This window comes from Piliocolobus tephrosceles, chromosome 1, assembly GCF_002776525.5.
Source record: "Piliocolobus tephrosceles isolate RC106 chromosome 1, ASM277652v3, whole genome shotgun sequence".
Classification (NCBI taxonomy): domain Eukaryota; kingdom Metazoa; phylum Chordata; class Mammalia; order Primates; family Cercopithecidae; genus Piliocolobus; species Piliocolobus tephrosceles.
Genome location: NC_045434.1, coordinates 180,739,386 through 180,761,008, shown reverse-complemented (window position 1 = coordinate 180,761,008; position 21,623 = coordinate 180,739,386). Strand labels below are relative to the sequence as shown.

The 21,623-nt window shown below is 46.9% G+C and overlaps 1 protein-coding gene across 2 annotated transcripts in view; it reads right to left on the bottom strand.

Moving 5' to 3' along the window:
* HIVEP3 (HIVEP zinc finger 3) overlaps positions 1-21,623 on the bottom strand; it is a 413,652-nt gene that overhangs the window by 122,957 nt on the left and 269,072 nt on the right. For both annotated transcript variants that reach the window (XM_023221309.3, XM_023221310.2), the window contains one exon: positions 877-1,075. The gene's annotated coding sequence lies outside the window, so the exon portion shown is untranslated. The remainder of the gene's footprint in view (positions 1-876; positions 1,076-21,623) is intronic.

Sequence of the window (21,623 nt, the reverse complement as noted above, 5' to 3'; positions counted from 1 at the left end):
CGGGTAAGCCAGAGCCCTCCCTCCCTCCCTTCCTTCCTTCGTCATACCAGGCACCCTCTCTCTAATCCCCAGCTCTCTGGGTGATTCTGGCTCTCCAAACCAGAGAAAACATCCAAGGACTTGTTCTTGACCCAACGAGCTTCTAATACTGCACACCTAACCTGTACTGCAGCCTGAACATCTAGCCTGAAACCACAGCACATATCTGAAGATCTAAATGCATATATAAACATAAGCTGATACCCGGCCTCTCCCCAGGCCCATTTGATCACTATCTCAGGAGCTGGGGCCCTGCTATTGAAATTGCTGAAATTCCAAGAATCATTGCCCCAACCCTGACATCCTTTCAATTCTTCACAATTTGGGGGCAGGTGGGGTGAGAAAGGGGACCGAAGACCTGCTGTTATGTCTCTAACTCCCGTGATGCTCCTCTGACTAGGCATTGGGTGGGCAGTGGGTGGTCTTCAGGCAAGAACCATTATGCAGGAGAAGAGGGTAGAGCTCTGGCTATCAGGAGGACACAGTTGGACTGGCTTGTGGAGGCTGTGGCCCCTCGGGAGGGGGCTGTGGCTCTTTGAGAGGAAATGTGTCCTTTGCCAGGACAGAATTGAAACTGAGGAACTGGGAGGGGCAGGACTGCATTTCATGGGAGACAGCGTGAGGAGGAGCAGCCAGTCACTGGTACTCAAGATCTCTACTTCTGACCAAGGAAGGTTCAGGACTTCCAGAACAACTTTCACAGAGGCATCAGGAAAGCAACGATAACACTAATAATAACAATAACACATTTTTCAGAGGAAGAACTAAGCAAGCTCATGCAAGACGGACCAACACGGCGCCTGGCAAGCATATTCAGTAACAGCCCCAATTTCCCACCTGTGCTGAAGGCACCACTTCCGATGACCAAAACTGAAACGCTGTTCTCTCTGAAAGCCAGCATTCATGTCCACTCCTGCGGCAGCCGCCCTCCTCCTAGGCGCCGCTCTTCCCACCAGAGGGGTGGGCTTGCTTGGCCGGGACCCCGCGAGGCTCCTCCATGAACTAGGTTGAGGCTGCTGGGTGTGTGCCTCGAATCCTGCAGGAGATGATTGAGAAACATGGGCAAAGAGTTTTCTTGGTCAACTTTTTTAGACATAGAACAATCCCTGCCTGGTCCCTGGAGGACCAAGCCCCCAGCTGCTCTCAAGCGGCTCACTTGGTACAGGGCCTGATCCCCACATCCCCCTACTTTGCACCCAGCACTTAACTTCTCTGAGCCTCTATTTCTTCACTAGTGTGGTAGGCAGAATTCTAAGATGGCCCTCAAGATTTCCGGTTCCCTTAGTGCACAAATCCTGCATAGCCGCCAGGACGGTGAATAGGATGGATGGTTGGGTTATGTTACAGGGCACAACTGACCTTAATAGAGGGGGATTATCTGGGCCTGGCCTGATATGAAAGCCCTTTAAAAACAGAATTTGCAGGAAATGCCATTCTGGACATCAGCCTTGGGAAAGTATTTATGGCTAAGTCCTCAAAAGCAATTGCAACAAAAACAAAAATTGGTAAGTGGGCCTAATTAAACTAAAGAGCGTCTGCACAGCAAAAGAAACTATCAACAGAGCAAACAGACAACCTACAGAAGGAGAGAAAATGTCTACAAACTGTGCATCCAACAAAGATCTAATATTCAGAATCTATAAGGAACTTAAACAATTCAACAAGCAAAAACCAAATAATCCCATTAAAAAGTAGGCAAAGGACACGAATAGACATTTCCCAAAAGAAGACACACAAGTGGCTAACAAATATGAAAAAAATGCTCAACATCACTAATCATCAGAGAAATGCAAATCAAAACCACAGTGAGATACCATCTCACACCAGTCAGAATGTCTATTACTAAAAAGGCAAAAAAACAACAGATGCTGGCGAGACTGTGGAGAAAACGGAATGCTTATATGCGGTTGGTAGGAATGTAAGGTAGCTCGGTCACTGTGGAGAGCAGTTTGGAAATGTCTCAAAGAACTTCAAACAGAACTACCATTTGACCCAGCAATTCCATTACTGAGTATATACCCAAAAGAAAATAAGTTATTCTGCCAAAAAGACACACGCACTTGTATGTTCACCCCAGCACTATTCACAATAGCAAAGACATGGAATCAACCTACATGCCCATGAGTGGTGGATGAGGTGAAGAACATGTGATACATATATACCATGGAATATTATACAGTCAAAAAAAAGAACAAAATCACGTCCTTGACAGCATCATGGATGTACCTGGAGGCCATTCTCCTAAGAGAATTAACACAGGAACAGAAAATCAAATACCATGTGTTTTCACCTATAAGGAGGAGCTAAACATTGGGTACACGTGGACATAAAGATGGGAACGACAGACACTAGTAACTACTGGGTGGGGGAGAGAGAGGGAGGGACAAGGGCTGAAAAACTACCTAGTGGGTACTATGCTCACTACCTGGGTGACATGATCATTCTACCCCAAACCTCAGCATCACACAATGTACCCAAACCTGCACATGTACCCCCAAATCTAATAGAAAAATTGAAATTATTTTTAAAAGCAGAATTTTCTCTGGTTAATCATAGGAAAGGAAGTCAGATTAGGATCTGGAGAAAGCTTCACCACCTTGAAGATGGAGGGTCGTATGGAAAAGATCGGCCCACAGGTTTCAAGAGCTGACAGCAACCCTGGCTGATGACCAGCAAAAAACAGAATCTCAGTCCTACCATTGTAGGGAACTGAGTCTCGTCAACACCTTGAATGAGCTTGGAAAGCAGAATGTTCCCCAGGGCTTCCAGATGAGAACTCGGCCCGCCAACACCTTGATTCAGCCCTGAGCAGAGAATCCAGCCACTCTGTACCAGACTTCTGCCCTACAGATCCGTGAGCTAACAAATGGGTGTTGTTCTAAGTCACTAAATTGGAGGTAATTTGTTATGCAGCAAGAGAAAACGAATGAAACCGGGAAAAGTGACTTATATTTAGGCATGTGTGGCAATGAAATACAATAATAGACATAAAAGCATATTGTATTCCCCAAATCACAAAATAAAACAGGCCAAGGGAGGCCTGTTTCAGGGCAGGAGCTCAACAGTGATTCCTGAACGAATACACAAATGAGTACTGGTGTTTAATAATCGACTTGCCAGGCTGTTGTAAGGATCAAATAAGGAAATACAGAGGAAGGTGCTTTGTAAACTAGAAAGCCCAAGTTGTTTCAGTCAGTGGTGGCATGGCCTGTCATATCAACGCTGTGCTCTTTGGAGGATGCTCTGGCTTGCCCACTGCAGGCAGTGTGGTGGGATGGATGAGAAAGTGTTTTCCAGGGTCAGGTATACCTGGTTCAAATCCAGCCCTTCCACTTCTGATATCTGCAGCTTGAGAAAGTTGCATTGCCTTGCTGTGCTTGGCAAGTGGGGCTAAGAATGGTGAGTGCCTTCCAGGGCCCGTACTTTAATGAGTCTGTACGTGGAAAAGGGCTGGAACAAGGCCTGGCATGGCCCACGTAACTGCTCTGAATATTATCTCAGAGTGGAACCCAATAATCTGGGTCTGGAGTAACCTGCACACAGGCCTGGGACACTATTACCTTTCTCCTCTTGGGCACCCTGCTTTTTATTCACACAGCCTCAGAATCACGTTTGGCAACCATATCACACTGCTGATTCCTACAGAGCATACAGGTCACCGATGCCCCCCTGCTGTCCCCTTCCCCATGTACCTGCGGCTATGAAACCCAGCCAGCCCCGTCCTACCCCCAGGGCAGCATCGCAGCACCACACAGTGGAGAGGCTTGCTCTGTGGCTCTGTCTATCAATCAGTTCCTGATTCTGCCATCCGAACCAGCTCAACTTCTCACTACTCTGTGGGTTTCTATCCTCCCCAATCTGACCTTGTGCCCTCCAACGGATGGCAGTTATTAATCAAAATGGCCGTGCTCTCTTCCTCCCAGTGTAGAAACACTCACTTCTCAGAACGTGCTATTCTACAAACACAATCTACAGTTTCCTACCTCCGAGCTTTGGCCCAGGCAGCCTCTTCTGCATGGAATGCTACTCCCCTTCCTCCGCAATCGTGCCCACCTGGCTGAATCCTGCCCATCTTCCCTCAGGAGGCTCAGCCAGCTCCCACAAAATTGGACCTAAGTTCTGCCTCCCCAGAATACCCAAAGCACATTTGCTGTGCCTCTCCTAAGGTAAATAACCGCATTCACTGTGCTCAGCCACTGCTTAAAGCCCTTCTAGATTGCATACAGCTCAGGCAGGGTCATTCCGACTCACTCCCTCACCCCGAGTGTGGCCCGTCACACACAGTCAGTGTGGAACAATTCTCTTTAGCGCCCAATTTGGTTGTTCATTCATTTAACAGATGTCCACTCAAAGCCTATTTTGGGTAGAGCTGGGTTGTAGGTGCCAGCATTAATAGATGGCAAAGATTTAGTCCCTATCTTCAAGGGGAGCACAGAGTATGGGGTAGTCAGTTTTGATGGTGTCTGAATGTGTGAGAGAGAGAAAAAAGAAAGAGGATATTTAAAACAAAGGGAGTCATGTAAGAAAAGACAGATCTCTTGACCTTGTGATCCACCTGTCTCGGCCTCCTAAAGTGCTGGGATTACAGGCATGAGCCACCACGTCTGGCAGATCATGAGGTCAAGAGATCGAGACCATCATGGCCAACATGGTGAAACCCCATCTCTACTAAAAATACAAAAATTAGCTGGGCGTGGTGGCACGTGCCTGCAGTCTCAGGTACTTGGGAGGGTGAGGCAGGAGAATTGCTTGAACCCGGGAGACGGAGGTTGCAGTGAGCCGAGATCGCGCCACTGCACTCCAGCCTGGGGGACAGAGCGAGACTCCATCTCACCAAAAAAAAAAAAAAAAGAAAAGAAAGAAAGAAAAGAAAAGAAAAGACAGAGGACCCCCAAATGGCCAGAATGTTCAAGAAAATTGCATGGTGTCCACATGGCTGGAGGTGAGGGGTCGTGACAATGGGAGGTGCTGCGAGGGACCGGGGCATGAGGGTTTGACAGATGAAGTGGCCTGGATGTGGTGGTGCTGTGGAGTGAGGTCATTTTCATCAGTGAGGTCCTGCAGCCAGGATGAGGGGTGTGGCTTGAGGAGAAAGGATCAGGCGGAAGGAGAGAGACTTCTTCGGGATGCAGGTATGAGGCTGGTGTCAGTGACTGCCCCCAGTCTCCTCCTCTGTGGCAGGTCAGAGGGCTGCCCACCACACCCGTGTCCAGGTCACCAGAAAATGTCACACACACATGAGGGCCTAGATGGCAAACTGAGCCCATTTATCTCCCTCTTCGCCTCCCGCAATGCCCCTGAAATAAAAGGAGAAATCTACAAATAAGAACAGATCCACAGAAGCATCAGCTGGCCAGAAAGTCCGAGGGAAAACAGACGAGTGGGAGTGACAGGAAATCTAATCAGAGCGAAGCTGTCCTCACCCAGCCGGGCAGGGAGGGCCCACCTGCCAGGCACCCCACGACTTGCTCAGAGTTCCTCCATGGCAGGGCAGGCTGGAATGGGGTCTTGAAATCCTCCCCAAAAAGAGTGGATCCTCTGAGTTTCCAAAGAGACCAAAGTGGGAGTTGGGCAGGGAGGTACTGAGAGCAGAAAGTACCTCCCCACACACCTTTCTGCCTTCAACTGCATGACTTTATTATCCCAGGAGCCTCTCTCCCTGGTAAATGGCTTGACTGTTCATCACAGAAACCTCCTGAAGGACCCATCTTCAACTCTTCAATCAACAGCTGGTGCCCTAGGATTCTCTTAATCCCTTGCCTGGCCTCAAAATCCCTTACCTCATGGTTTCCACCAGTCCTGGACTACTGTGTTCCTTACACAACCCTAACCAAGTCCCCACATTGACACACCCACCTTAAAGGGAACTGCCTGGCTTCAGAAAACCCAACCTTGCCTCCTTCCTCCCAGACAGGCCAAAGCCCTCTGGAATCGGTGCCCTCCCTTCGGCAAGTGTGTAATAAACTCAGCTTTGCCTTACCAACAAGTTTGCTGATGATATCCGGGAAGCCGGCATTTGACAGTCTCTACAAAAATGCTTGGAATCAAATTGACATTCAACTTGTTATCTGCATCATTTACAACAGGGCAAAGACATCCGAGCTTGGAGTAAAAAGGGTTAAAACCCTTAGATCTGTTACTCAGCCAAGTCTCAAAGCCAGAGAGAAGTACTAGAATAGTGTGCCACCCACCACCCATGCATCTCTTCTTAAAAAAAAAAAAAAAAAAAAAAAAAAATTACTTGAGGAATTACTCCAAGGAAATAAGAATTGTACCAGAATAAGTAATTCAAAACAGGACAAGATAGGATATACAAGAAACAGGGAGAAATAACAAAAGCAGAAAAACGTGAAATGAAGTCTAAACAAATGTTGATAATCATGATCCTATCTTGTTGGGAATTAGATGCCATTTAATTCTTGACATCAATAGAGAAATTTGCGTAAAAACTAACCATTTCTAGAAGAAAAGCAAGATGCAACCCTTTTAAACCACTGTGTGGGGGAAAGGGGAAGGGAGAAACAAAGAAAATTCTATTAATTTAACCAAGAGTGGGAAAGGAAAAATTAAACAGGAAAGAAAAAGTATAGTAAACAAAAGACACAAAATAAGATGACAAAAAACACAATAATGTGAATAAATTAAATTACTTAAAGTTAAGAGACCAGGCTGGATAAAAGGAAAAAAATCCAGCTATATGCTGTTTGGAAATAACACACTTAAAACAAATTGACAAAAAAGATGGAAATCAAATAAATGGAAAAAAGGCAAATGGTAATGAAAATAAAGAAGGAAGCTAATATTAATATCAGACAAAATGCAAAAATGTTAATTAAATACACTAAACTGGGGCCTTTTGTATTGCCAAAGAGTCTATTTCTCCAAGGAGACACAAAAATCATGAACTTTTACTCTAATCATAAACACAGAACCACAAAATGTATAAAATAAGACATTCTTGGAACCACAAGGAGGAGGTAAAGAAAGAACAGGAAATGTCTTGAGAATTATTATTCGGAACTTGATGGTATAAGTAACCTCCAAAGAAGAATACAAAGGGTTTGAAGATGTAGTTAGTAATTTTAACTTCATATACAGTCAAGAAAGAGAGAAAACACCTTTTTCTCAAATGTCCCTGTACTAGACTGGAAGAAAATCTCAAATTCCAAAATGCACAAATTGTGCGGACCACAGCCTCAGTTCTTGATGAAATAAAATTAGACATTAACAAATAGCAAAAAATAAAAATACATAAACAAATGATACACATGATAATTTAAAAATGATTTTCTAAAAAAACTCTTGAATCAATGAGGACAGCAAAGCTACTGTAAGATAATTATAAATGTACAACATTGAGAACCCTACTTTTCAAAATCTGTGTAGTGCAATCAAAGCTGCATCTAGAGGAAAATACAAAGCTTAAATATTTTCATGATAAATTAAGAAAGGCTGAAACTAAATGAGTTAAGCACATAACCCAATAAACTAAAAAAGAATGAAATAAACCAAAATAATCTTGAAGAAATGAATAAAGTTGCAAATAAAATGAGTAAATGAGAAAATGAAGCAACCACAACTATATATATACACACACATATACACACATATATAGCTGCATACATATATGCATGTATATGTATGTATACATATACATATATATACACACATATATATGTATATATACACACATATAGCTGCAAACTAAGCTTTCTGAGAAGACCAACAAAATGGACAAATCGGTGACAAATTTGACTAGCAGTAATGGGCAAAGTCACAAATAAGCATTAAGAAAGGCGATGTAAACATACACATGAACATTTTGAAAAATTAAAGAGAATTTGATATGTAACTGTGTCAATGCATTTACAAGTTGGTGATTTTCTAGAAAATTATAAATTATAAAACTGAAGAAGACAGAGAAAACCTAGGTAGACTCTGATAACTATAGAAGAAACTATAGAAGAGAAGGCTGTGAAAGATGGAATTCCAGATTAGCAGAGAAAGAATGGATTATATAAGTAAAAGCACTAGGACAACTGGCTGGCTGTTTATTCATTCAACAAATATTTATTGAGAACCTACTATGTGTTGGGCACTGTTCTGGGCACTGGGAATTCAGCAGTGAACAAAACAGAGAAGGTCGATACCTTTATGGAGCTGAGTCTGGTGAGGGGAGATAAGTAACAAACCTGCAGGTAAAACAAACGGCATGGCAAATAGTGGCAGGTGTTATAATGAAAATTAAGCAGCAAAATGGGGTAGAGAATGAGGAAGGGTGTAGAATGCCATTTTAAATAGAATACATGCACCATAGACACACAGAAATTTACATGCATTAGAGATATAAACAACCTATAAAAGCAAGTTCATGAAAATACCAGAACTATTAAAATATTTCTATAATTTAGTGTTGGAAAATAACTTTCAAACCCCAAATTGGACCTCAGTGCTCTTACTGGAAAAGATTAATAAATCTAACTACATAAAAATATTAAGCATTACCTAAAACAAAAAACAGTTAAAAAGCAAATGACAGATTGGATAAAAATATTTGCAACATATATGAAAAAGTGTCAATATCCATAATATGTAATAAACATCCACAAAACAGTAAGACATATAGCCAATAAAATGGAGAAAGAAAATGAAAGATCATTGCTTAAGAAATGAAAATGTCTAATAAAGATATGCAAAATGCTGGCCTTGTTAATAAAGAATACATGTTAAAAATGTGGATCACTTGAGGTCAGGAGTTCGAGACCAGCCTGTCCGACATGGTGAAAATACTACTACTAAAAATACTCTACTAAAAATACAAAAATTATTCGAGCATGGTGGCACATGCCTGTAATCCCAGCTACTTGGGAGGCTGAGGCAGGCTGGAGAATGACTTGAAATCGGGAGGCAGAGGTTGCAGTGAGCCGAGATTGTGCCATTGCGCTCCAGCCTGGGCAACAAGAGCGAAACTCCTTCTCAAAACAAAACAAAACAAAACAAAACAAAATCAGTATCACTTTTCCCCATTTGGTTAGCAAACAGGAAAGTGATTGCTACCATCAAGTAGTGGAGAGAGGAGTGGTCATCAAATACTTCTCAAATACTGCTGGTAGGGTAGGATGAGGAGAATCTTTTAACCATGTCTACCAAAAGGTATGTTGACTTGGCAGCTTTGCAAGTGTGCACACACATCATCATACACAAACATACACACACATGCACACATAGGGATGATCATTGTAGCACTATTTTAACAGTGAGGATGGATGCAGCCTTAATGACCATCAGCAGGAAATTGGTTTAATAAGTAAATGATGATAAATACACACAATGGAATAGTCATGGGAACATAACTTTTCTTAAAGATAAACATATAATCCTATCAATAATAGAGATTCATTGTGACTTTGCCTATGTGTCAAGCTTTGTCTATGTGATGTACAAGCTTCAGCACTTCTCATGGGTAGTCTCCCTACCCCTCTCCCTCAACAGCCTGCTGGGTGGAAGATGCCACTTCTGCCCCCATATTCCATCTGAGGCCTAGAGAGGCTAAGGCTTGACCAAGCAGTGAACCTTGGTCTGTTAGACTCTTGGAGCCTGCCCTCTCAGCTGTGACATGGTGAAAAGCAAAATCATAGACACACACCTATCTGTGTAGCTGTGACTGCTGGAAAGGACCTGGGGGATGCAATCTTGTCCTGGGGGGACTGCAGAATGGGTGGGGCTTGAAACATGCATTCTGCATTCTTCTTTCTACATTTTCATAGTGTTCTTTTTTAAAGCAATAAGCATGTATCACTTTTGTAATTTGAAATGATGTAAAAGTATAGAGACAGAAAGTAAAACAGGGGTTGTCTGGAGCTGGGGCAGAGCAGAATGGGGGGTCAGTGTTTAATAAGCACAGAACTTCAGTTTTACAAGATGAAAACAGTTAAGAGGCCAATATCTTAAGTGAAACAACTAAGAGAAAATAAAATACTGCATATTCTCACTTTTAAGTGGAAGCTAAATAATGTGTACACATGGACACAAAGTATGGAATAATAGAAGCAGAGGCTCTGAAGTTGGGAGGGTAGGAGGGGTAAGGGATGAGAAATCACTTACTGGGTACAATGTACATTATTTGGGTGATGGTTGTACTAAAAGCCCACACTTCATCACTATATAATATATCCATGCAACAAAACTGCATTTGTACCCCTTAAGTTTATACAAAGAAAGAGACACAGAGAGAGAGAGAGAGGGAAGGAAGGAAGGAAGGAAGGAAGGAAGGAAGGAAGGAAGGAAGGAGGGAAGGAGGGAAGGAAGGAGAGAAAAAGAAAGAAAGAAAGAAAGAAAGAAAGAAAAGAAAAGAAAAGAAAAGAAAGAAAGAAAAGAAAAGAAAAAAGAAGAGAAGAAAGGAAGGAAGGAAAGGGAAGGAAAGGAAGGGAAGGAAGGAAGGAAGGGAGAGAGAGAAGAAGAAAGAAAGAAAGAGAAAGAAAGAAAGAAGAAAGGAAAAGAAAAAGAAAGAGAGAAAGAAAGAGAAAAGAAGAGATGGATGGTGGTGATGGGTGCACAACTTTATGAATGTATTTAATAACACTATACTGTACATTTAAAAATGATTAAGATAATAAATTATGTTATATGTATTTTACTATAATAAAAACTGAGAAACTGATATAAAAGTGCCTTCTTTTTAGAAAACAGTTGAACAGGGAGGGGGCTACTAAGGGTAGAGGGACCCATCTGCAAGGTGGCACCCACCCAGGACAGGAAGGACCAGGGCCGGCTCCTCTGCTGGCCCCACCCAAAATCATGAGGAGGGAGGGCCCTTGCTCTCCATTCTCCACCAACGCATCAAAGCAAGGCCTTTGTGGGCAGCTGGCAGGAGCTGCATCCAGTCTGGGCATCGGGGGTTCGCATGACTGCAGCTGACAAAGGGTTAATAACAGAAAAATCCTGGATGCCTGGCAGGGGCCAGCCTCACTGGTCATAACAGCTGTTTTCCAAGGGCTGGCAGGGAGGCAGGGGGGCTTTGGACTCTGGCACTGGGCCTCACACCCTGATCCTAAAGAAAGTAGAGAAGAAGCCTGGCCCTGAGGCCCCTGTCACCCTCCTGACACGTGGCCCTTCCCTCCACTCTGAATGGAACACCTGCAGAAGAGGTCGGCACATGGAAAGCCGAATTTGATCTGCATGGGGCAGGGAATTGTGGGATGAATCCTTCTATTTTCAGTTTTATTTGTTATTGTGGTCTGTGATCAACAAGAAAACACAGAAATCTAAGACATGGGTCACACATGGCAGAATCATATGGAATAATCCTGGTGGCTCATGCTGGATACTGGCAATGGGGTGGGTGGGAGGGGAACAGAGAGAATTACTGGCATGCCTCATTTACCCAGCACCACAGAAGTAGCATGGCCTAGCACAGAGAGTTGGCCTTATCATCATCAGAAAGACATAGGTTCAGACCCTGGTTTCATCCATTACTAGCTCACCTTCCTCATGAGTTAGAAGTGAAGACTCTCTCCCCTCCCTGGGTTTGTCACGTGGATCAGATGCGACAAAGTGTGTGTGAAATGAGTATGAACCCAGTATACAAAAGACACTCAATAAATGCCTGTGCCCTTCTTCAGTTATGGTGGGACGCCTTCCAAGTCTCCCTCCCTCTGTCAATCTCTCCTCCTTCTGGCTTATTTTTTGGGGTTTAGGGTCAGTTCTGTGACCTACCTCCCTCTCTGTGGTCAGCCTTCCGGCTCTCACTTTCCTGGGGGGGTCTCACCTTTGTTTCAGCTGAGTGCACTCTAGTCTGACATGCAGCTGATAGCCTGGAGGCTGCCTTGGGAAACTTCCTGGTCCCTGACTGTGTTCTCCAGACAAGAGGCTTCTCTCTCACATGGTAGCTGACTCACGGATGAGTGAGGCATCCCCAACACGGAGAGTGGGCAGAGAGACAGGCAATGGAGCCCCGTCACTGAGAGTGACAAGACCTGCTTTGAGGATACCCAAAAATGTTTTCCAGGAAAGACAGGGCTTTTAAAAATAGAGAATGGTGATACTTTCCATTGTATGAAGGAGCAAAAAAAGAGGAACTCCAAGTGCAAGATAACATATTCCATTTAGTGGCAGGCAGGAATATGCTGTCCCATAAGCTCTACACTGGGATTTGGCAGAAGAAAGGTTCATGGTTTTCAGGCACTGCAGGGACAGGGAAGGGAGATATTGCTGGTGTACGGGGGGCACCCAGCCCAGGAGTCGAGGAGAATACTGGAGTGGCAGGAGGAGGAACAGACGAGACCTGAGGAACTGCACTTGGAGATGAAGGTTCTGAGAGCTGCTGCGGTGGGGGTTGCGGGGTGGGGGAAGGTATGGGTGGGAGGAGCCGTGAGGTCACTTCCTGCTATATCAGGCCACACCTCGCAGCCCTCTCTCATAGAAAGCCCCCTGGAACTAGGCACTCGCCACAGGGGAGCAGAGAAGACGTCATTTTCCCTCTCTGGGTACAACAGAAAGCCCATGAGACGGCCCCACATTTGAGGTCCAGCTGCAACCAGCCAAGTGACCTTGGACAAGACACTCCCTATCACTGGGCTAGACCCCAGGGTGCAAAGGTGAAGAAGACCTTGCCCATATCTCAGGCTGTGATGGATCTAGCAGAGAAGATAGATAAGAAAATCAGTGGTTGTGGCCTTTTCTCCCAGGGAGCCCCAAACCTGAGCTGCTTCCCCGCAAGAAGTCTTCTAAATCTCCCAGCTTGTAGACACAGAAGTCAGAGGTAAAGGAAGAACCCAACATTTGTTGAGTGTCTTCCACGTGCCAAGACTGTCCCTACATTTTTTCACGGGCTTACTAATGCTACAGTCAGGCTCCATCATCACCATCTGACAACTGAGGAAACTGAGGCTGTGAAAACAGAGAGATGTGGACAGCCTTGCATTGCAGGAGAGCCCAAGGCTCTGGCATTAAATAAAACTGGACACTACTGGTGTTAGACACTGTGTTGCCTTCTTCGAGTCCTTGAACACCCGTGAGTCTGTTTCCTCACCTCTGAAACAAGAGCAAGAGTGCACGCCCTGGGCCGGGGTAAAACAAAATGATAGAGTTGGCTTCCCGGAAAAATCCACCTTCTCCCTCTTCCTCTTCCGGTTACTTCTGGTCTTTTAGCTTTACTTATGCTTATGATTATTTCATTTTCTAAAATAAGAAGATACCAGATCCCATAACAAGACTTCTGCAACTTATTCACAGCAAAGCAAGTGGAGGCCTCGGGAGACCCCGGGGACTGCAGAACCTCCACCACTGGCCCACAGCGGGGCAGGGGGAGGGAGTAATTCATGCCTACTAGGAAGATTGTGATAACAGGTGTGTGTTTTTGGAGGCAGAATTGCTTTCTGCCCACACGACAGCTGCCCCCTTAGCTAAGAGGGGAAGCCTGGAGACCCAGAGTCCTCCGGGGACCCAGCCAGGCTTCTAGTCTAGATCTCAACCTGCTCCCCTCCTGCCCAGTGCTACCCTGTCTCCCACCCCATCCCCATCCCCACCTCCACCAGTTCAGAGATTCAGCCAGACAGAAAGGCTGTGCCAAAGGAAATCGTGTGCCACGGGGCCCTCTTGGTCTGCTGTGGTGTTCTTCCTTTTTTTGGACTTTGTGGCTGTTTGAGTGGGTACCTTTTTCCATAGAAAGTTTCCATTGCATCAGTTATTTACATTGTCACCACCTATACGTGGGCTCTGGTTTCGAGTCGGTGAACCAGAGCAGGCCCTGTGGGGCCCAACACTGCTTACAGGGGGTGAGGGGAGCCAGTGGCTATGGCGAGAGGACCTGCAGCCCTGGGTCAACCCTCAGAGCCACTCCCAACCCCGGCAGGGCCACTCTTAGTGTACTTAGTCCCTTTGGGATGCCATTTTTAGGGTGAGATTTAAGAGGATTTAAGAGCACAGGCTACTAGGTTTGAATCCCGCCTTCTCTACCTCCTAGCTATGCTCTGAGCTATTGACCTGACATCTCCAGGCCAGAACTATCATTTGTAAAGTGGGAATGACAGCAGCACCTACCTGGCTGGACTGTGGGAAGGACTCAGTCAGGCAATGCACATAAAGTGCTTAGAACAGGGCCTGGCCCAAAGCCTCAATCCATGTCAATGAATGGACAAGGATTTCCCACCCCCAATCTGGCTCAGACCCCACTGCCCAACACAACAGCATCTGCACTGTCCTGCCCAGCTCACCCATCCATAGAACCAGACACGCTGTCCTGATAGCCAGCTCTCACCAAGTCATTCCCCGCCCTAAATCCCAAATCCTTCAGTGGTTCCCCTTAGAGAGTAAAGTCTACACTTTACAAATATGCCAGGCTGCCTTGGCATCCACACTCCCCTGCAAAGCCCTGCTCTTGCCAACTGCCATGCTCCACATTCATGCCTCTTTGTGGTTGTCTCTGTCTGGAATATTTCTCTCCATTTTAATGTGGCCAAATCCAACCCACACCAGCCTGGGTGAGCCCACTTCGTAGGCCACCTCCTCCGCAAAGCCCTCCATGACCCTACTCTCTCTCTGGCCAGGAATGATATTTCATTTAAGGATTTAATCTCTTTGTCGTGGTGTTTACCTTCTCTACCCTGTATGGGTGCAATATAATACATACAAATGCATGTGGGCATCACAAACAAACCGTATGACCTCTGAGGACAGGATTGAGATGTGTGATACATCTGTGTCACTCACAGAGCCTTGAACATAATTGGTGAAAAAATACTGAATTCTCTCAATTTACTACCCCTGTTGACAGGGAAAGCGATTTGGGTGTATGTTGGTGAACATCAGTCTGCAGCCCATCAGTGTCACATGATCCTCTTGGTTCTTCTTGAGGGACCCGGCAGACTGGGGTGTCAGCCAAGGGCCAGGACCCCTAGGGGCTCACAGCTACTTAGACTCTGAGTCTCAGCATGGGGCCTTGCATCTGAGGCATGTATGGAAGTCTAGGAACCAGCACTGACTTCTTCTCCCTCTTTCTCAGCCCCCACCTTCCATATGCCACCAGGTTCTCAGTAAACCAGCTCCCTAAGTCCCTATGCCCATGAGCCCCTCTCCACCCTACCGCCACCATCTTGACCGAGGCTTCAGCATCCTTGCCTCCTCCCTGGTCTCCCCACGTGACTCCCATACTTTCCTGGGTCTTCCCTCCATGCTGCCCCAAGCGGTACTTCTGCATCACAGCTCTGGTTAGGCCACAAATGCTCCTTTGCCACTTCTGATGCCTGCTGACTGTCATCAGAAACCCAGATTCCCTAGGAAGGTGCTGGAGGTTCTCTCTTCTCTAACGCTTCTGACCTCCATCCAGAGCTTTGGTGTAACACCGATCACACTGTCCGATGACATTTATTCCCCAGCACCTGGGTCTTCCTCGCAGACAGGGAGTGCCTTCAGGGCAAGAACATGAACTGTCTGTACCTCCAGTGCTTGGCATGCAGTCAGCCTGCAGTGAAAGCTGAACAGACGAGTGCATGAATAGCAACAAATAAACACACTACCACTGCCCTGCCTTCCAGTGTTGCCCTGACACCACCATATTCAGGACCTCATTTTTGGTACCAAGCAACAGGTAAAGTTACTAAAGTGACAGATACACAGTCTGCCTAGACCAAAGGTTGTCCCAGGGCACTTGACATCCCTCTGTCTGTGCTGCAGCTCCCAGAACCCCTGATGGCCTGACGTCAGCAGGGCAGATGCTTGTGCTGGTGTTAGCTACAGGGCCTAGGAACCTGAAGATGGACAGAGGCTTTGGGGTGGTTCCAGGAGGGGAAGGAACCTGAAGGGCATTCACCTCTAGTCGCTCTGTACCAAGACCTTCCATGTTGTTACCTTCCCCTCTGCCCACCCCACTCACCCCCTCCCCAGATTGTGCCTGCCTTCCTATCTTCTTCTTTTTTTCTTTCTTTTTCTTTTTTTTTTTTTTTGACAGGGTCTTGCTCTGTTGCCCAGGCTGGAGTGCAATAGCACAGTCTTGACTCACTGCAACCCCTGCCTCCTGGGCTCAAGCCATTCTCCCATCTCAGTCTCCAGAGTAGCTTGGACTATAGGTGCATGCCACCACCCCTGGCTAATCTTTTTATTTTTGTAGAGATGAGGTCTCACTATGTTGCCCAGGCTGGTCTCAAACTCCTGAGCTCAAGTGATCCACCCACCTTGGCCTCTCAAAATGCTGGGATTACAGGCATGAGCCATTGTGCCTGGCAAACCTTCCTATCCTTTTATTCCTCACCAGGGTCACCTCCCTGTTTCCCTGCCAGGCTGCGGCCACCTATTGTGCCTGAAGTAGCTAAACTCATGGACTTATGGGACAGTACGTGTGGTGAGGAGACGGGTGAACAGGACCTGGGATCTGACCACAGCCCTACCATTAACTGGTCACGTGACCAAGAACAAATCACATTCTCCTCCAGGCCTCGGTTTCCCCTCCTGACAAACCAAAAACCTGAACAAGTCTGTCTCTAAGGACCCCTTCTGTTTAAGTCCCTGTCAGGAGGTTGATTTCTTTACCAGCCAGAATCATTCTTTCTAATTAAAGGAAACAAACAGAGAGAACGACGTGTTTTTCTCTGCTGCTCCTGGAAGCCAGGACGGCCTCTAACTCCCAGAAGATAAGTCAGATCCCCTTTTGATTACTGAAGGAATGTCTCCATTTGGTGGCAGTCTTCATGCCCATATAACCCAGGGATTTAAAGCACACTTGCATATCCATTCTTTTTTTTTTTTTTTTTTGATGTTAATAATTGAGTAAGCTAGGCCTTTATCATTCTCATTTTGCAGAGTGAGGCTCAGGGAGGTGAGGCTTATCCAAAGTCCCCCAGCAAGCATGAGGGAGAAGGGGAACTGGCTCCCAGGATATTATACCACAGCTGGCCTGGGTGGTTGGCCTAGGAGCCGGCCTTACCCAACAGGCAGGCAAGATACTTTAATAAAACAATAGCACACATCTCCCTGTATTTTTACACAAGCTTTCTTCATGCATGCAGAAACACTCTGAGGCATAAGTACCCAAAGCTTCACAGTGAGCTGTTGGGATGCCTAATTCCTAGAAGCCAGGCTCCACCCAGACCCAACATTCCAGAGAACAGGCAATACTGAGAACCATGCTTTGTCCAGGCAGAGAATCCTTGGTTTTTAAAACTCCAGCCCCTGCTGCTATCCCAGGCTTCTAAGCCCTTGAATCGAATCCAGGGCAGCAGAAGCTCTGCCACACAAGACAGGGCAATGCCTCGCTCCTCTTGCTCCCCCAGGCCCTGCTGGCTGCAGGGCTCCTTCTCTGAGACTCCCAAGGGAGGACTGACTGCATGTGATCTGACTGCCAAACAGGGAGAGAGAGAAGATGAGGGCCCAGGGCCCTAGAAGAGAAGGAAGTAGGGTTGCAATTCTAGGCCCTTCTTCCAACCTGGTTCTTCTTCTTAATGTTCATGGTCTTGTACTGTTACTTTAAGAACATACTGATCCTGTCTTCCATATTTTACTGGAAACTCCTTAACAGAGTCTCCACAGTAGGTCCTCCACATGCACTTGCGCAGTGCACAGTCTGCACAACCATTCACAAGCTATGGCTTCTGGCCATCCCCTGCATAGCATGTATCACCACTGTAATTAAATAACTAATTGCATCATTACTTATTATTCTGTCTTCATAGAATATAAATCCTCAGGGGAGCACCAGGCCCTGTTTGTCTTGTTCCCAAGCTGTAGCCCAGCCTCCAGCGTAGAATAGGTGCTCAAAAAACACATGCTGCGCTAAGGAACCCACCCAACTACTCATTCATGCATTCAGTTTGAAGAAGAGTGAACCTGCCCTGCAACTGAAGGTGACAGGCCTCTGTTGTGGCCCCAGCTCTACCAATGTGTGCCCTTGAGCAAGGCATTTCCCCTTTCTAGGTCTGTTTCCTCATCTATAAAATAGTGTGGGGTTTATTCTCCATGCCACATTTGCATGACCCCGAGGAAAATCACCTCCTTAAATTTTGCACCCCGGGTACCTTGCTCACCTCACCCATCATGACCTGACCCTGGTTTTCCACATTTTCCTGGTTTTGTCCAGACCTGGGCTTATGGGAGATGCTCGGTGAAGTAAGGAGATGGGGGTTTCCAGGCAGTATGCAGGGGACGCCAAGGTTAGGATAGGAGTTGTCACTCCTGGGCTGTATCTCTGGGAGAGAAAAGTAACAGACAGCAGTGCTTCCCCAGAAGAGCAGTGTCTTCAGAGGGCTTCTTCATCAGCCTTGTTTACCTGGAAGGAAGGAGGGAGGGGTTGGCTCAAGATCCAAGTTTCCAAGTGCCAGGGCCAGGGGCAAATCCCAGGCACCCTGTGTTCAGATCCAGACCCTTCAGCATGTGGGCACAGCCTGGCTCCCACGAGTGCGGGGCACAACCAGTTTCAGCCAGCAGAGGCACACACAGTGGCAGAGGAAGGAGATGTTCCTTGGGGGAGATGGGACGGGAGCCTTGAGAAACAGGAGGGCTTATGGAGGAGGATGGGGTGGCATTCCTGGCAGAAGAGACGATGTCTGCACGGTGTGCCTGCAGGAGATCATGTTTCAAGGGTCTATGGTCACTTTCTTACTTGCAGAGTGGTCTGGCCAATGGGGACCCATGAGAGTGAGGCACAAGGCAAAGCTCAGATGGAGATTAAAACAGAAGAGCATGACTACAGAGTCCTCTGCCTCCAGGGCATTCCAAGGACCTCTCCCCGTCATGGCCTCAGCCTCCCTGTTGTACTGCATGCATTAGTTTTGTAAGGTTGCTGTAACAAATTATCACCAATTTAAGCCAAACTTAATGGTTTAAAACAACACAAACTTATTATCTGAGAGGTCTGGAGGTCAGACATCCAAAATGGGTCTCACTGGGCTAAAATCCAGGTGTTGACAGGGCTGCATTGCTTTCCGGAGGCTCCAGGGAAGAATCTGTCTCCTCCTTTTCCAGCTTCTAGAAGCTGCCCTCCTTCTTTGGCTTGTGGCCTCCTCAAAGACATCAATGGCCAAGTCAAGTCTTTCTCACAATGCATCCCCCGGCACTGACCCTTCTGTCTCTGTTTACCACACTTAAAGGCCCTTGGGATTCCACTGGGACCTTGTGGTAATCCAGGACAATCACCCTATTCTAAAGCCAGCTGATTTGCAACCTTAATTCCATCTGCTACCTTCCCTCCCCTTTGCCCTGGAACCCACCATACTCATAGACTTCGAGAATTAGGATGCACACACCTTTGAGCGGGGCATTATTCTGCCTTTCACACTGTGTGAGACACATCTCCTCCAAATGGGGTTTTGGGAGGAAGGTGGCCCAGGATGAGAGACATGGGGTGGGTGGGGTGGGCAGGAGAGGGAGGCAGGCAGATACACACTCAGCCTCCCGGCTGCCTGCTTAGCACACATCACCCTTGAAAACTTTGTCATGTTTCCACACTGAACCAGGCATAGGCTGTTTCCTGTACAGTGACTGCAAGAGCAGGAGCAAAGCCAGAAATAACCCCACTGACATGGAAAACTTCCCCTTCCCATGGTACTTTGCTCTCTCCTTCTCCACTCTCCCCATCATATTATGGGAGGTTCCAGTAGGTTCTAAGTTGGAGGCCCTTCCAGGGCACGCTGAGGCCTTGGGGAATACTCCTCCTGCAGCCTGGCTCCAGCAGGGGGAACACAGGGATCTGACTGAGGGGCCTGGCCTAGTCACCTCATTTCCACACCACTGTGGTGAGCTTGGAGTCTCCTTCCCTCCTCAGCCTCACTGCCTCTGAGCCACAAGTCCCTACCAAGTCCCAATCGCTCCTTCTTGGATCTCTTGCCACCAAACATTGGGATCTACACTCTTAGTCTCTTGGGCCAGAAGCCCATGGGATGTTCTGTTCTGGCCCCCTCGTTGGGCCTCTGGGAGGCCTCTGCCTGGTGTGGCCCTGCCTGGTAGGCCTGGGACCCACTCTCACAAGCCTTCCAGCCCCCAGCCCGGTCCTTGCTCCTGGTGAGCCCTGCCAGCCTGCTCTGCCTCCCTGCACCAGGAGCCCTATCTGGGAAGCTGGGCTCAAACCCTACCTTCTCCAAAAGCCCCTCTTTCTACAGGATTTTTCCTTAGAACAAGATCTCACCCGCTGCAGGGGCTGAAACATTTGCTGAAATACAGAGACCAATGAATGCCCGGGCCTCACCATCCGTACCACTCACTCATATGGCATTGTGTCTTTATGGCCCTGGGAAATGTCCTCCACGACTGTTTAATTTCTCATGTCTTTCATCCCAGTCCGACAAAGGAAAATGAAGTTAATGCACCTCCTACATGCTGGGCACTGAGCACAGTATTAAACGAGCCTGCACTGGCGCATTTCATCCCTCGCCTCCACTCAACCATCATCACCGCCGTCTTACAGAGAAGCAACTGACTTGCCCAAGGTCACACAGCCAGAAGGTGGCAGGGCCCAGACCGGACCTCTGTATGCCAGAATCCAGAGTCTGAGGCTGCAGCCACCATGTCCCACTCGGGGGGCCAGGGGAGGAGACACAGAGATGATCAATGGCAAATGCTAAATGAAATGTGTCCAATTTGCCTCCTAGAAAGCCCTGAGCAGCTCAAGGTGTCTCCAATTTTTGTCTCTTTGTATGTACTGGGATTTGGCCTAAGATTTTATTTGGGTTTTCAAAAAGTTGGGAGGATATGGAGGGAGGTTACACGAATTTAAAAGTTTGGAGGTCATGGACTGTAGGCCAACCCCATCCTTGTACCAATGACAAGACCAAGGCATGGAAGTGGAAGTGACTTGCCCAAAGTCATGGCCTCTGCCTCCGAAGCCAGTGAACTCTACTCGTTTCTCCCACCCATTCTTTGATGTAAAGGCCATCGTATGCTCCAGTTAGCCCTTGGCACTGCTTGGCACAGAATTTAGAGTCCAATGTGGTATGGGTCCCGGATTCTGCTTTGACAGTGCTGCACACTTGATGGCTTGGTAGCTCAAATGCTCAGAGCCTCTGAGTCTTTGTCTGCACAGCAGAGCAGATGTGGATTTATTCGAGAAGGCACAGACCTGCTTTGGATCACGTAATATTAGGATCATGGGTAACAGACCTGGGCCCTGAGCCGCTGCTACGGGAAGATGGAAAGAGCTCTATATTTAGACTCAAAAGCCTCAAGTAGGGTCCCAGGTCTGATGCTCATCACTTTGCAGCCTGAGCCTCCCCCTTGACTTCATTGAGTCTTACTCTGGGAGATAAAAACGTCTCCCATAAGGGGTTGGGATGAATTGAAATGAGGTAACACATGTGGAAATGCTGAAGGCGTAAGAATCCTCTGGGTTGCAGAATCCCAGGCTCCACCTTCTCCCACTGTCTGATTCTACAGTTGCAGGGCAGGGCCCAGGAATCTGTATTTCCCCAATCTCCTCATTCCCCACCATAATTCTGTTGCAGTTAGTCAACAGGCCACACTGCAAGAAATCCCTCTAAAAAGTACTCAATACGTGTTTGTTAAATACACGAATCCTTGAACATCTGTTGAGCTGCATATGGCTGCTGGGAGACATGCGCTGAAGGAAATAAGTAATTTTCCCCAAATACATTTCCTATGAATTC